This window comes from Ambystoma mexicanum, chromosome 2q (genome assembly GCF_040938575.1).
Source record: "Ambystoma mexicanum isolate Mex_15411 chromosome 2q, UKY_AmexF1_1, whole genome shotgun sequence".
In the NCBI taxonomy this organism is placed as follows: domain Eukaryota; kingdom Metazoa; phylum Chordata; class Amphibia; order Caudata; family Ambystomatidae; genus Ambystoma; species Ambystoma mexicanum.
In genome coordinates, this window is record NC_090924.1 from 1,162,688,041 (window position 1) to 1,162,705,304 (window position 17,264).

The following is a 17,264-nucleotide window of genomic DNA, read 5'->3' on the forward strand; positions in this document are numbered from 1 at the left end:
AACTCATTTACATAATCCACCTGAATTTGAACCTCACTTATTGGTGGATGGAACTTTCATAGTTGTTAAATAAATATTCAGTTGTGGTGGGTGAATCGGCCGGATTTCCTGAATCATTTGTGAATTTCAAAAATGTACATGATCCTCATCTTGTAGCTTAATGGAGGCTTCTTCTAAATTCCATGAAATTATGGGCAACCAACCTATTCTAAACCTCTTTCCATTCAGATCTCATGTGCAATTGTGTACCCCCTCTTACATGTGGGTTAATCTATTGGTCAGGGAATAGGTGTCCTGATATTGAGAGACCTGAAGATAAAGGACTTGTGTTCAAACAACAACCGGTGAGGCTGCTTCTGTAGTTGAATTTGATTTTCAGTTGCTACACCCTTTCGGGCTGTATCACCATGGCTTTGCCCTTTGTTAGCAGCCTTTTAATAATGTGCAAGCTAGTGGGCGGGCTTTATTCATCAGATAAATCATAGTCAATTTTGAGTTGTTATGCTTGCCCTTACATTGTTCTCCGCCCTGACATTTTAGCAATTAAGGTATGGGCACCTTTGAGCAGTGTGAGATCATCAGCTAATTTGCATTCCCTTTCCACCCATTAACTCCTATTCCCACCTTCTTTTTAACAATGATGCCCATAACTTTGCCTGTTGCATATTTTTTTGATGGTCAATCAATATATTACTGATTTAGGAGCACCTTATCCATGGCTAATGCTTGTGCCACCAAATTAGATAGCAGTGACTCACTTTACAAGAGGTACTTTATATAGGAGGGGCTCCGTCATAGGTGGCTCAGAGCAGGGGGCCCTAGCAGAATGAGCACACAATCTCCTTTCCTTTTTATGGCGCAGGCACACATCTAGCATGCCTCCCTCCTGTATGTAATGTTTTACACAGAAATTGTTTCATACCTCCTTCCTGGTGATCGCACAGGAAATGCATGTCTGTGGCCCTTGAAGATTAGTTTGCTTACTTACTTTTGTACCGATGAGTCCAACCAGCAGATCATCGGTTGGAGGCTTGTCAACAGATGGCTGAGCAACTCCCTTCAAAGGTCTAGCAGACATTTCTGATTGATCCTGTAGTTAAAGGATGCAGATGCAAGGGGGGGTGGTGTGGGGGGAAGCTGATTGAAAACGGGCATGTGGTGCAGATCTAGCTTGTATCAGCTTCCTGGATTTGATGCCACAGTTATAATTCATCACTCCAATATTGGTCACAGGCATGCCCCCTGGCCCACATAGACTTGGTTGCTGTTTGAATAGGATATAGGCTCTGGTGTGTATTTGTTGTCTGCAGGGTCTTGTGTTTCTCACTGTTTGTCTGCTTTTTCCCACTAGTTCGTTTACCGTTACTTTTAAGTATATATCACCTAGATTTGCATTTCATGTCTGTCTGTTTACTGTGGGGCGTGCAGGTGAGTTCTGTGCTTTTCTGTTTGACTTGATCCTTGTGTTTACTGCTTAGCACTGCCGCTCAGTTGAGGAGTCACAATATGATGTTCCAGAACATAACAGATTGTCTCTTTCCAACACAAGATTCGGAAGGGTATGTGCCGTTAGGATCTAACATGGCGTTTTGTTAATCGGAGGGAGGCAGGTCAATAGTGTCCAAACAACAGTGTTCCATGGCTCAGTGTTCCCACCATTGCTATATTACATGCCACCAGTTTTGCCCACAGTCGTAGGCACATACTCACAATATAACTTTAAAAAATCTATTCATTTATCTCAATGTACAGGTTGGCAGATGGTGGCTTGTGACTGCATCTGCCAGCCCTGCTGACAACACACCAGTTCCACCTGATTTGGGGGTGGAGAAGTGCCAGCTATACCGCAAGCTGCTGCTTGATTGATGAATGCTGTTGGGTGCTGGTCGGCCACTGGGTTGGGACAGGCTGGAATCCGCTGAGTATCCACCTCCTCGCCTCAGGGCATTGTGATGTGGCCTAATGAGTTTCACCAGCATTACCTTCCGTGACTTTTGTCTTTCCTTTATTGTGGATTACCTTGGATTTCCGTGGATTGTGAATTTTGCTTTTGTGTGTTTTCCCTTGATGTGGATTTGGACTGCATTTGGGGCCGCCTACATTCGATTTGTGTGTTTCACGTGTTCTCAGTATTCTTCATCCCGACTTTCCGACATGAAGCTGGTTGTGCAGGTTCAGTAGCTTTCCGTGATCCCTCTTCTAGGATCCATGTGTTAATGTCCCTGCAAAAATATCGCACAAAAATAAGACATAGAACCTGCGGGGGACACCACCGAAACCCCTGCATTAATTTTAAAGGAGCGGGGAACACCCCCGCAGCCTCCGCTCTCAAAAACCCCAAAAATTATCCCCCCCCAAAATATCACCTATGGCCGTTCCTGATGACCATATACATGGCGATATTTTTGGTGGGGATAATATGTAGTGAAACCCTCTTCTATGTGTTCTCATTTTATACACAGGTACTGCGTTATTGTTATTTATCAAGTAGTTTCAAATACTAAGAGGGGACAACTCATAAATAATGAATATTCCCCGTGACTTATTGTTTTCTTGCGTCTCGAGGCTTCCTGGGGAAAAAGGTGCACCGGTCCTTATCCTCCCTGCCTTGGGAGGGCCACTGTGCACTGCAAGTAGTTCCAACTTAGCAGTAGCCTCTTGGCCTGATTGGTGGTTTGAGGGGAATAGCAGCGACCCTCTCAAATCCTGGCAAAACAGACTCATGAATCAGATCCTTCATTGTTTCAATCATTTTATCAACACCTATATAATAAGACACACGCCTCCTGACTTGATGGGTGACAGTGTGCGTTCCAGCATGTGAGTGGTGTTACAGTGCAGATTTAGAGAAGAAGAACGGGGAGAGCAGAACCTGCATTGGCCAAGTAGAGACAGGGAGAGAAGGAGGAAGAGCACCCGGGGAGAAGAAAGTGAAGGCAGACTCTGATGGCAGCTGTGAGACTCCCAGCCCAAATAAAGAAGCCTTCCTTCCTTACTTTAGAAAAACCATGAGGGGGAAATCCCATCCCAAGAAACACAGTAAGGGCAGGAATAACTACCCTCACTTGCAGCAAATTGGGTCCAAGGGCAAGAGAAGTCCATTGCAGGGCTTGCCACGGTAACAGTTGCGAGGATGTTGCCTTCTCCTATGATCCAGGGCCAACACAAGGACAGGACTAGGAAGAAGACCAAGAACCATGACCGAGGTAGAGACACTGCTAAAGATGTGTGCATGGAGAATTTAAAATTCCGGTGATTTTGAGCGACTTGCAAAACAATGTCCATGACAGACACTCAGTCATGTGAAAACCAGAGCTGGGAATGGACCCTGGACTTCCGGGCCCTTAGGTTAGGCCTCCACACTAACTTTGCCTTATTCATCCTTCCCCCACTCTTATACTGAGATTCTTCCATCATGAGTTAACCCTGCACCGCAGTGCATCAGCCAATAATCCTCTGTTGCTGAACAATATGAAGGTGTTGAAAGCTAGTCATTGTGTGTGTGTGTTCTCTGGCAGCCACCTGCAAATCCAAGTGGGGTATCCTCTTGGGATATCGGAGGCCAAGGATGAGCCCAGAAAATGGTCTGCCCCGCCAGGTCCGAACGGCTGCATAACTGACCAAAGTGCCAAGATGCAGCGCACTCCTCGTGGTGGAAGTGCTGCCAAAAGGCACATTACTGCCTCTAGGCATCGAAACGTCCTGACAGCTTGGTAGTAGACTGGAGACCTGGCAGAAGACTTAATGGTGAACCCCGGGGGGTATATCCCACTGTGGCACTCTTAGCATGTAATGTCATCATTAAAAAAGAAATAGTAATGGTTTGAGGTTTGCCTAGAGGTTTCTATGGCTCCTTTCATTTTGTATTCAACAAAATAATTGTTAATTAGCGAATGCATTTCTATGATTCATAAAGCAGAGTCGATTGGTGCCCATGTTACGTTCAATTTCAGTCACTTCTTTTTCAAGGTTCGATGTACTTGTATGTCCGAAACCTCATTTTGGATGAGCAACTTAGTTTCAAAATTGCCAAAATAAATAACCTGTTATCATGGATGTTTTGATTTCCAGATAGCAAAGTCCAAATGATGTTTGCCTGTCATGCTTTCAACCCGTGATTTCTTTATCGGCTCAAAGGTTGATGTGACTTGCTAACTCGCTGACCAGGTTTCAAAGAAGATCTTAACAGTGCATTGACAAGTTCTTTCCTGCGCACTGTTTCAGAGCCTTTGCACAATTAATATACTGCTGATTTGCTTGTTGAATGTCCCTTAACATCCTGACTAATCTCTACAAATGACTAAATATCTTCCTATGACTTCTCCCAAAGAATTGTACTCATCAATTTCTTGTGTTAGGTCTAGAGCGTTACAGCCACATTTAAGCTGATCGTGGCTCTCAAATATCATAAAATAAACATACAAATGGCAAGAAGGTATATGTCATTAAATGAATTCACTCTCATCTTTCTCTCCCCCTCTCCCCTGCTGAATCTCCGGGCTAAAACTGCACTGGCTTCATGGCCACCCTTTGTGACCTTGGGCCCAGGCCAAGCCATTTGCACACCTACACTGCCTCCCTGGCACCCCGCACCTGGGGACTGTATTCTGTATCCCTACAGTCCCCCACCAGCACTTATGTCTTCTCTTACCATGCACTTGCCACCATCATGCCGTTTATTTATCTTATTTATTCTACTATCCCATGTACTGCACTATGTACTGCACTTTCCCCTCTCCCTTTCCTCTCGCACTTTTTCCTTTCCCCCTTCCCATGCACTTGCACGATCTGAATGACACTTGGCCTAGTAAGATCGTTGTCTGTCTTCCCTCTGTTCCCCCTCCCTTGCCTCGTCGCGCTTCGAAACACTTGTGTATAGGCGCGTTATAAATGCCATATCATATGATATATCATATCTTTCTGATTGAGTGCAAACAATATCAGCATTATAGTATGAATCAAGGACTTATGCCACTGAGTGTGGCATCCACAAGGGCTCAGCTGTGTTAATTTAATCTATATCTTCAGCCTCTGACAAAACTACTTCATTCTTACAGCTCATGGTTCTATACATATGCAGGCGACATACAGTTGCTTCTGCGGCTGTAAAGTGATTACAAATAAATGCCAACTGTTAGAGGATCAATTTGTGTGTGCTGACTCCCATTTCACTGAATCCCAAACCAACCATATTCAGATACAAAGAATCCCTCCCACTGAAAACCTCTCCCACGGACCCTCCCACCGAATTCTAAGCCACCAAATCTATCACTGGTCTCCCCGCCAAATCATCCATCCTCTGTTCTGCAATGGAAGATCCTCCCAACTTCTCCTCCCCTGCAACACCCCTAAGACATGCCCCTGTTTCTATCACTAACCTTTGCCTGCCTCATCCCTTCCCCCCACACCCTCACACTTCTCACCTTGGTGGCATTAATGGTAGGCTTGCTATCCATGCTTAAACCCATCACCCATCATGCCCCATGCCTGATAACCCCATTCCCACACCCCTATATTCTCCTTCCTGCTTGTTCCACACCAGCCTGGCCCTCTTCCTGCCTCTGCCTCTGTACAGTACAGTATAGTCATAGAAAGTGGACCATGCTTTTTTTGACTGTGTGCTCTGGGTAAAGACACGTCGGCGGGCATCCTTTCTGGCTACCCATATTTGGCGTGGATGAATTTGGCATATCCATCCTTGCCGGATATCAGTAAAGACTTGTTTGCTGCCGTATTGAAATTCAACACAAGTAAAATGAGGCCATTATCTATGGCCATACAACTGATCTGTGGAACAATATTATCTGCCCACACGCTCTAGGAGCACCATCTTCTCCAGTTCATGGGTTCAAAATACGGATTGCTAATGGATAGCCCATTTAAAATGTCAGCAGAGATCAATAAGACTAATCTTGATTGCCCTAGGTAAGGCTCCTAAAAAGTCTTCTTCCTTACTTTTCATTTGCATAGCAGGATATATATATGAAGGCCTAGCTATCCACTGCATGGATTACAATAACACAGCGCATGTTAGGCTTACTCTTTTTTCTACATCCAAACAATTAATTCATTTATGTATTTAATTATTATTTGTGGAGCACTGAGACAATAGGCAGAGGAGCGCTAACAAGACATACAAATGGATAACGAGGATATAGCAGATCCAGACTAAGAAATGAGGCATCATAAACTAAACAGAAAACTCATTCAAATAAAACAGTCTTTAGTAGACGTTTATATTTATTTATTTATTTGTTTATTTAGTTATGTAATTTGTTACACGCCCAAACCCGGAGGTGTCATGGCATAAGCTACATATACAAGCTTATCTGGTTGCAAAGATAATTACAGTACAGTAAGAGATCAGGGCGGGAGTTATTAAACTACCGGCAGTACAGTTCAAGGAATAACGTAGTTACATTGCAGGCAGAGCAAATACAGGGTACAGTGATAGAAGAGAGCTCCCAGTGTCATGGCTGGGACACTACTAGTTAAAACTTGTTGAAGAGCAACGTTTTGATGAGACTCTTAAAGCGCTGCTGGGAGGGCTCATTTCTGATATGCATGGGAAGGGAGTTCCAGATTTTAGGTGCAGCTACTGGGAAGCTGGCAACCCCTGCCCTAGAGCTCCTGAACCTTGGGACAAATAGGCGTGTGCTGGAGCCCGGTCTGAGGGATCTAGTGGTCCTTTTTTTGGTAACAACGTTGTTGAGGTATGATGGAGCAACGTTGTTGATGCATTTGTGTGTGATAATGAGAGTCTTAAATAGGATTTTAGCTTGGATGGATAGCCAGTGTGCTTCCCTCCTAAAGTGGGAAATATGATAGTTTCTTTTTAACCCAAAGGTTGCCCAAAGGGCTTTGTTTTGTAGTAGTTGCAGTTTGACAAGGTTTGTTTTTGTAGTTCCTAGTAGGAGTATATTGCAGTAGTCCAGTTTCGATAGAATGAGGGCTCGAGCTAGGGTAAGGCAGTTTTGTGGGGTAAGAAATTGGCGGCTGATTGCGATAAGTTTGGCAGTGTAAGCGATCGAGGATGACAGGGCACGGATGTGTTTATTCATCGTAAGATTGGAATCTATGTGGACTCCCAAGGTTTTGACATGTTTGAGTACTGGGATGGGTGTACCATTGAGGAGGGAAGTACAATGAGGATCTCGTTTTTTTAAATGATTTAGGGAGACAACACGCTTAAGGTCAGGCGGTAAAGCATTCCAACACTTGGGTGCTGTGAGGTAAAATGCCCCCTGGCTCATGATGATCAATTTAGATCTAAGCACATGCAGGAGATGGGTATTGTATGATTCCAGGGTTCTTCTGGAAGGCAGCCAAGACAGCCTGTCTGAAAGATAACTGGGTTTTGGCGTAAAGACATGTATGTGGCCAGGAAAGCAAGTAGAAAGTGATCCTCGTGTCCACTGGAAGCCAGTGCAGTGCTTTCCAAGCCTCTATTGCATGAACAGCATTGTTTTAAATAACCAGAAGCTTGGTTATTTCTCCTTTCCCAATACCCTGCAACAGGCTCTCACAGTAATCTGATTTGGGGCTGATGATAGCTCTAGCAATGGTAGTGCAGTTGTTATGTGTCAGAAAAGGTCTAAGCTGTCTAAGCAGCTGGATGTTATAGGAAGATGAGGATCCCAGGCAGTTCACGTGGGCCTTCATATTCATTTCTTGATCAAAAACAGCGCCCAATGTTTTAACTGTAGTCACAGTAGCAATGGAACAGTCTGTTAACAGGGATTACTTATACTTAGAGTCAAGCTTCCTTAGCCGCGCTGCTGTGCCTGCTATCATAAACTTGGTTTTCGAGTTGTTGAGGGCTAGACCATTATCAACCATCCAAAGCTGAATCAAAGAGTAGATCACAATAATAGTATTTGTGTCTTGAGCATAGTTATCAGAGAGTGATATTAAACACTGAGCATCGTCGGTACAGTTTGTATATGAAACATTTCTGGCATCGAGCAGATCGGACAGTGGCTTTCTGAAAATGTTGTATAATGTAGGGGATAAACATGATCCCTGAGAAAGCCCACATGTCACCTCAACATCATTGGCAATGACACTGCAACAGAAAACTCTGGCTTTTTGTTGTACACAACAGTACAGATGAATAACGGTGTGCTTTTCAGAGGTAACAACAGAACAGATATACAGTGGGGCTAGGATAGAGAGGGGCACAGCTGTACCAAGTGGTGGGAAGGAGAGGAACTGGCAGCATCTAGCGAGTGAGGTGGTGCGAGGGGTGAAGTGATGGCTTAGTTGTTGAGGAGGAGAGACTCCTTGACGAGGTGGGTCTTGAGTTCTTTTCTGAATTGTAGGAGCATGGGGGCGTGTCTGATGCTGACAGGGAGAAGGTTCCATAGTCTTAGGGCCTGGGCAGAGAAGGCTTGTTTTCTGTTCCTTTCCTTTTTGCAGCTGCAGATTTAAAGTATGCATGTGTCATGGCTTCTGGTGGTGTGGTGTCCTACAGAGATGCTGCGTTTCTCTGCCAGGTTGCTGGGTGATTTGAGGGCAACTGCCTTATAGATGATGCAGCAATACTTGAAGTTGATTCGTAGGAATGGTGCAGTGGGAGCCAGTGAAGGTTGTTGAGGACCGGGGCGAAGTGGCCGTATCTGCATAGACCCTTGATGAGGCATGCAGGCGTGTGTAGGACACTTCTCAGGGGCACAACGGGGACGACAGGAGGCCTTCAAGGAGTTCCTTGCCCCCATCCAGGGGATGAGGCCAGTGCTTGAACGGTGGATCTAAAGCTGCCTGGAGGAAGGAAGGGCTTGACTTTCCACAGGAGGATGAGCTAATACCAAGCTGTCTGAGTTTTTGTTAAGCTATGTGTGCCTTGAAAGAGAGGTGTTTGTCGATTTTCAACCTGAGGGACTTGGTGCAGAAGGTGAGCTTGGGTCTGTATCCATCAGAGTTCATGGTTGATAGCCAGGTCTGTATGTCTGGGTGTTCAGTGTTGTTGGTGAGGAGTAGGAATTTGGTCTTGGAGGGGTTGAGCTTCAAGTATGCACTGGACATCCAAGACTTGATCACTGAGAGGCAGGTTTTGAGCCTGTAGGAGTCCTTGATGGAGTCAATCTTGAGGTATAGCTGTGTGTTGTTGGCATATTGTTGGATGTGGATGTTGTGTGTGGCTAAGAGGACTCTTCCAGTGATATTAGCTACTTCCAGTTCTGTAACTGACCTGAACTCAAAATAGGTTCTTTATGGTGTCAGTATTAGGAATGTCTACCTGAAACGTCTTAATCTTATTGACCATGGTTTCTTGAATGGTCATATACCAGGGGTTGGCAAAAGGAAGAGGTATGAGGTGGGCACCACGTAGGTACTGAAGCTTACTTATGACCAAATACAGTTTTATATGAAAACTTAAAGTCTTCCTTCAGAATCTGATGTACTACATCAGTATTAGAAACATATAATAAAGCAGTTGTCTGGTGAAAATATCACCAGACCTGATGACGCCAATGGGTGTAGTGAATACTACTGCATATTATAAAACGTGCACTGTGATTGTGAAACAATCTTATTAATACAATGTACATAAGGAACTCATGATACTGTGGGTAAGAAAACTTCTCTTTTCTTTTTCTTTTTTCATATTTCTTGCAGAGCCCCTTGCCGATGCATTTCGGACCCTATGTCCTTCTTCAGGGTGGGCTCTGGGCTTTGGGGTACAGAAGGTTGTTTAAGATGCTTAAACACCTGGATTGAAGCTATAAACAAGTTGGTCTAGTTTTAGATGTTGGTCTTCCTCATGCCACAGATTCGTGGTGAATGCCAACTCTTCAGGTAGGTGCTGCTCAATGATATCATTCATCTGAGGGAAGTTACTCAGGTACCCTGAAAATGCAGTAAGCAATGCTAGGTTCTCTGGGGAGGGTCACAGTGCTGCCTGGTAGTTACTCTGCCTAACAGAGATTGGCCCTCATTACGACCCTGGCGGAGATCGTGGTGCAATATGCACCATGGAGCACGGCGGAAAGCTGCCGATACCGCCATGGGGGTTGGCGGATTTACCGCCCCATTCCGACCTTGGCGGGGCGGTAAATCCCCATTCCCCATTTTACCCTTCCCCATTCCCATTTTTGCCCCATAGGGCATAATGGGAGTGGGGAAGGCGTTAATTACGCCACCGTAAAATACGGTGGCGTAATTAACAACAAGGTCCCGTAGCGCCATGGATTTCTCCGCCCGGAAAAACCAGGCGGAAAACGCTCCATGGCGCTACGGGAACTCGTAGTAGGGCGGAAGGGTCCGCCGCGAATACCGCTGGCGTAAACCCACTCCGCCAGGGTCGTAATGAGGCCCATTGTGTTTAAATCTGCAGGATAGATGTTCGAGGGTAGGCGAATGTCTAGATTTCATTTAAGATTTACATGTGCACGCTGCTTTGGGCTGGGGGGGTCGCGTAACTAGTTAGCATGGAGGAGTCTTGTTTGTTATCGGAATTAACCAGATAAATCAGTCCACCAACTAAGAACGGCCATGCACCACCACACACAGGTTTTGATTGTGTCAGTATTAGGTATGTCTACCCTAAGCATAGATCTTTCAAGGTTAGTATGTTTTCTTGTGATATTTTCCTGAATTGTCTTAATCTTATTGACCATGGATTCATGAATGGGTATACCAGGCCTTGTCCTTGCTGATTGTAGGTATTGCAGGAAATTGATTCTTCAGCTCTTTCAGTATTTTAAAGAGCTCTTTAGTGTCAGTGCTAGCATTCACAATCCTATGTTGATACACAGACCTGGCCTGACTTGTGAGCTTTAGCTATCCGATCGCATATCTCTCTATTCTCCTCAGAGATGTATTTCAGCCATGTATAAAAGGCTTGGCATTTAGCTATCTTTAGATTATGTATTTTTTTGGAGAATACCAGGATTTAGATTTCTTATTGAAAACCTGCTTGAGAGGAGCAACCTGGGCTACTGCTCTAGACAATGGGTCTCATTACGAGATGGGTGGTAGCCATGGAGCTCTTAGCTCCATGGCTGCCTCTCATACTGTGCCCGTGTCCGGTCTCGTTCAATGGGGATTTACCGGTGTAGTCCGACCCTGGTGGGACCGATAAGTCCCCATTGAACAGACCATTCCCCATTCCCATATGAGCCCCCATAGGGCTCAATGGGAATGGGGAGGGTGCTAATAACGGGCTCACGGCTTGCAAGTCCGTTATTAGCACCCTGGTCTCTTAGCGGGACCCGCCAAGGGACCTTGGAATAGGACAGTAAGGGATTACCTGCACCGGTCTCCTTACCGGTGCCCGGTATCCCTTACCGCCCACCTTGTAATGACCCCCAATGTCTCTTGATAAGCATCTGCAATCTCACAATCGGCTAAATTATGAAAAAGTACGTCTATGTGAGGTGCAATGGCCTCAGGCCTTACCTTTCACGTATTCCTAGATGTATTCATAATTCACTCTGGTTTAGACTGTTTAAACTGCAGGGTGCATACAATATTAAAGCAAATGAGACAGTGATCTAACCATGTGTAAGAAACAAGTTCTACGTTATTAATGAGAATGCTGCAACTGGTAAGCGAGTCTACCATCTTCCCTTAGATTTGAGCTGTATCCAAAATATGGATGATAAACCCAAGTCAATTAACACAGACTCGACAGCTGCCGCAGTAGAATCTGCGCTATCTGTCACCCAAAGGTTAAAGTCTCCAAGGCCAACAAATTTGGATGAGGGCTTGAGCATTGTCATTATCATATCACAAAATTGAACATGAAATTCAGGCATAGCAGAGGGTGGTTGATATAAGAGCTGGAGATTAACAGCTGTATTATGATCTGTTGAGATTTTCATGTGCAGAGTGTCACACCCTAAAGGACCTCGAACATCTGCCCCATGAACCGTCAAGTATGATTTAAATATCAAAGCAATACCACCACTTCTAGCCAGCTTCCTGTCTGCTCTAAGGATCTTGTAATCTCAAGGAATGTCTAAAGAAATTGCCAGGCCAGAGGCGTCATGTAGCCAAGACTCAGTTGTTGCAAATATATCAATTTGGTGGGCTAAAATATCATCTGTAACATTTACGGCATGTTTGACTAATGACCAAGTATTTAACATCACGCATTTCAGGAAGTTAGTCGCAACTGAGGGTATTCCCCCATGTAAACCTCAGGAATCCCTTATTCAGGTTGCCAGAGAAGGGCTGGTGCTCTCAGATCCCAACCCTGGGGGTGGACGAGCGAGAGAAGATCACCTGGCTAGGTGAACCCAGGGTTATGCTTGGGGGGAGCTCCCCAGGCAAGATGCTGTATTATATCGGGGAAGAAGGCGAGGAGGATGAAGTCCCTAAGGCTTTTATGGGCTGTTCTACATGTACCTCCCTTCTATCCTATGAATCTCCCTTACCAGAATTCAACAACCCCTCCGCATCTGGTAAACCTGTTATGAACACAAACCCCATTACAGCTGGAAACAACATCTCCCAGAATCCCTGTTTTCCTGGTGCCTACTCGAGTACTCCCAATCATTATTTTCCATGTCCCTCTGATTATTATTTCTCGATCCCCCAGTCTGCTTTGACACAACGCTACCATTCCCACAATCCCCCCTGTTCATTTCACAACAATAATCCCGGACCTTTCCGTTCATTTCACAAACCGTACAAATCACACCCTTCTGAGTTTAAGAACCCCCCTAGTACGAGGGCTATAATTCCAAATAACACCTTTTCGAACACAACACTTTCTTAGACTGTGACAAACAATGGACTAACACCAGAGCCGTTTACCTAACATGTGCCAACACAAGGGTCAGGCAGATTCAGGCAATCGACGATAATTACACAGACCTAACAGCCCTTTCTCTTCCCCATAGGGATAAAAGGCACATGACGAGCAAGGTCAAAATCATGAGGAAGCAACTATTCCGAACCGGAAGTTCAAACGGAGGAGAAAGGCGGCGAGACCTGAAAGGACGATGAGGCGGGAATTGCCCTTGCCCTTTGCAACTGAGACCTGCAAAGCCTCTGAAAGGGAAATCATAAAACTTAGAAGTACAGCTGTCGTGTGGTGGGACAGGTGTCAACGGTACACAGGGCCCTTCCACGCTTATAGCCAGAGCGGGGAGAAGCGCTTGCCACCGTGATGCTGTCCTTGACTCCCGAGACAAGACACTCCAACAGTTCAGCACAGCCAGTGAGTGAGAGAGAGCTGATAGCAAACTGTGTTGAGCCCAAGGTTGTGAAAAGCAACATTGTATGAACTTGTGAACAAAGAACTTATGTGTGTTAAAGCTTCAAAGAAAGTCCACTGATGGACCAGCTGCAGAGTGGTCAGGCGCCACGTGGGCGCTCATTTGAAGGACTCTGGCTGGTCCCCTTTGTTGAAACTACAAGTACCAGGAGGCACTAGGAGAGGCCGGTTTGAGGAGTCTGATGTGTCATACAAAGGTCTAGTCAAACCCCTTGTACAATCAAGTATATGATGCATTGGTTTATAGTGAAAACATTTTTTTGTTTTACCCATTTTTTTTTATCCCGAACCCCAAAATAAATATATAATTTAAAAAAAACGGAATTCGACATTTTTTTTTCGACATTTTTTTTTCGAAAAAATTGTCATTCGACATTATTTTTTCGAAAAAATGACCGACCACCTGACGCATTGACAAGAAGGAAAGTAAAGGGATGCCTGGCTGCGAATTTAAAGGAAAGCCTGACTGGGGGCTGAGATCCAGACTTAAGTAAAAGGATTAACCTAAGGGGTCTAAAGGAATTGTTGTGTGAATTGTGGCAAATGTGAACCCAATGGAGGGATGCCAAAAGTGATCTAGGGGCAGGGAACCCCTGCTTTCTAATAAGGTTGTGAAATTTTGAACTAAGGCAAGTGTGAACCCGATGGAGGGATGCCAAGAGAAAGCTAGGAGAAGGGAACCCCGCTTTCTGATGAGAGGAGCAAATCATGAACTGTATTAGAAAACCATGCACTGTGTAAGAATGGTTATGTGGATCCTACTTCCACATGTGGTGGACCTGCCCTAAGGTAAAGGAGTTTTGGACCCAATGCCTCGCCACTATAAAAGACATCACCCAAGTGACCATCCCGCTAACTCCCAAACAGGTCCTTCTTGGGATCCCGCACCCGGACGCTTACCCGAGAACGGGGAGGAGGGCCACGCTGACCACTCAACTCTTGCTGGCCGCCAAAATCACGGTAGCCCGCACCTGGAAAACTGCAGAATGCCCCCTCATGCCCCTATGGTGGATCAAACTCTGGGACATCCTAATAGCTGAAAAGGTCACAGCAGCTAAGGCGGGTAGACTCTATCGTTTCTTGGACGTCTGGGCCCCAGTCCTAGACTATGATCAGAAATATCCGGCGCTTACTTTTAAGCCGCGCCTGATCGCGAACGCTCTCCATTCTATGGGGGACAGCTCACCGCCTGACGGAACGGAATGAGGCCCGGGAACAATGCCTTCTGCAGGCGCAGAGGTTAGTGGGAGGGGGGCATTTCAAATGTCATATGTTGTCTGTAACAAATGTAAGTTTATCATGCTTGCTCCTGTGCGCTGTTAATAAATAAACATGTTAAAAAAAAAGAATGGCTATGTGAACCAAACGGAAGGATCTCAAGGGGAAAACTAACGAGAGTGAATACAGCATTGTGAGAAAGCAAAGTGAACTGTGTATTTGGCAAACGTGAACCCGGCTGAGGGATGCCTGCGATTTGGAGTGTAGCATAATACACCTGTAAAGATTGTGTCGACAAGAGTGAACCCGGCTGAGGGTTGTGCACAGTGAATGGTTTTTTAAAAAGACATTAAGACTCTTGAATGTTACCAAGGGGTGTTATGGTGATTGAAAGGCCGTAGTGAACCCGACTAAGGGAGGCTAGCACTAAGAAAAGGATTGAAGCCCGGCTGAGGGAAATCCAAAGGCAATGATTAATCGCCCAACGTGAAGATTCCTTGAAAGGAACCTTGGTTTGTTGTTTATAGTACTGAGAGAAGGATCTGAGCCTGGCAGAGAGGGATCGTAGTGTTAAGGGAAACTATCCGATGTACTGAAGGAACTTTTGTTTGTTTGTTTAAATATATCAAGCCATCTGAGCCAAGAGACGTTTTGTATGAATGAGACTTGGGCACACAAGGCCCTGATATTGATAAAAGGAAAAGTGAGCTTGTGCTGGAGAAGCCTAGCAGTGTGCTGTGCTCAAGAGTCCCACCTTGTCCCGTGCTAAAAACATGGGGAAGGTAGATCACAGCTATACCATCCTGACGTATCATTTTGAGGACACTTCTTTCTTTTCTTGTAAACACTATCCCCCACTATTTTGTAGCATAGCGGTAAGGATTGGCAATAGGTTTTTTAGTGTAGGCCCTTCTTATTTGACTAGACTCCACTTGGACTGTGTTATTATTATTTGATGGTCGTAGCTTGCTCCCTTCTTAGATTTAGGTTTAGGTTTGGTGTTTTTCCAACCCATTTGTACAGTTTAATAAACACCCTTGAACTGTGATCCCTTATGTCTGTCTTTACTATTGCCACCATGAGTTCCTTACAGTAGCCATGATTATGGAAGATGTAATGGGCATATTTATTTTAAGTACAGATTGAATATTAACTGAGCATATATCATCCTGAACCAAAGCAGCTCTGTACATGGCTAGATGATTGACTGGCTGCACTTGGTTATGGCCACGTTCACCTGGGCTCAAATTAGATTGTTCGTCAGACACAAAGAAAGGAAGCAAAGATGGATATTTGGCATCCTTTAAATCAAATACCAGTGTATCTGTTAATATGTCCACATCTATCAGTTCAGTTTGGCTGTGCGCTGAGGCATTCAGGTAATTATATGCCAGTGCAGCAGCTTTAGGATTATTGGCTACTATCATGTAATGATTGAAATTCTCAGTGCTTGCTCTCTGATCATATGTTTATATGAGTACCGGACTGCACTGTGAATCTATCTGAGTAGATTCGGTTTTATAAAGTTCTTTAACTGCTTTCATATTTGAGTTATGCAGCAAGTTGTTATCTGAGGTTGGTTCAAAGGCCATGGCAAGACAACGCTGCACAATGGATGATGCTCTAAAAGATTTAGGCATAAGCAGAACATCAGGCATGATAGGCATGATAAACAAAGTATTGGCCCACAAGACCCCTCATGACAAAAAGGTAAAGATCAGCTGTTGAGTTAATTAGAGTATAGTCTTACCATAATGAGCACTGGGGTACAGACACATGAGACTCCCTACAAACAATCGCAAATCAGTTGCTAACCAGAGCAAACCGGTTTGCGAATGTGCCGGTGCTAACGCGCCACCAAGGGTAGAAAATCAGCGCTGGGGAAGCTGGAAAGTGTAGTTCCTGAGCACTACCCTCACAGCAACCCACACACACACTCATAATTGCAATTAATCACAAAATTAAAAAGCTAAGCAGCCAGGTTGCTATGAAAATTACACTTAATGGCACATGGCTCCCTGGCATTATGCTACCTTGACTCACATTGGCTAAACAGATTATATTTAAATGTCTGTGTGCATTTCACAAAGCTGTCCACCAGAAGGTCTAGCCATCCTGTAACACAGATGATCCTACATACATGTTAAGCTCTTCATCCCTGAACTTACTCAACAGGCCTTCATTCTGTGTATCCTAATAAGCTGGTGGGCCTTTTTCAGTAAAGACAAAAGCACATTGAAATACACTCTTAGTCCAACCATGACAGAATGCCATCTGGATAGGTGTGAAAACCGTAGCTTTTTTGATTTTTATTCAAATAAAATTATGCAGGTAATTTGGTTTCTGAAAATGGAGTCCGTTAATCAGACTATCCTTTCATTAAGCTCCTTGCCAAAAGCATAATACATACATGGGCCCTTTCTGCACCAGAATCCTGAAAACTCCAGCACCTGCTCTTCTGTGGCACAGGGCAGGATCAATTGTCATATGTGCATTCCTGTCAGCTTCAGGAACCCAAATTCACAGCAGCCATAGGTGACATTTTAACTTCTGCACCTCTGATTTAAATGTAATACTTGCTTTTTTCAGTCTGGCGGCAGGCTAAACTCAAAAAAACAAGCCAATCCTGGTTATGGTATGGTAACTGTTAAGAGCACATATGTCATGACTGTGCCACTGGAGCACCAATTGGCACCCATCGTGGACTATTTGGGACTCATTCATCTCCACAATCCTCCCTGGACAACATCTATTCATATTTTTGTCTTTACTTTCCGTTTTCAAGACTTTGGAACTTCCTTATTTAATTTCAGAAACTACA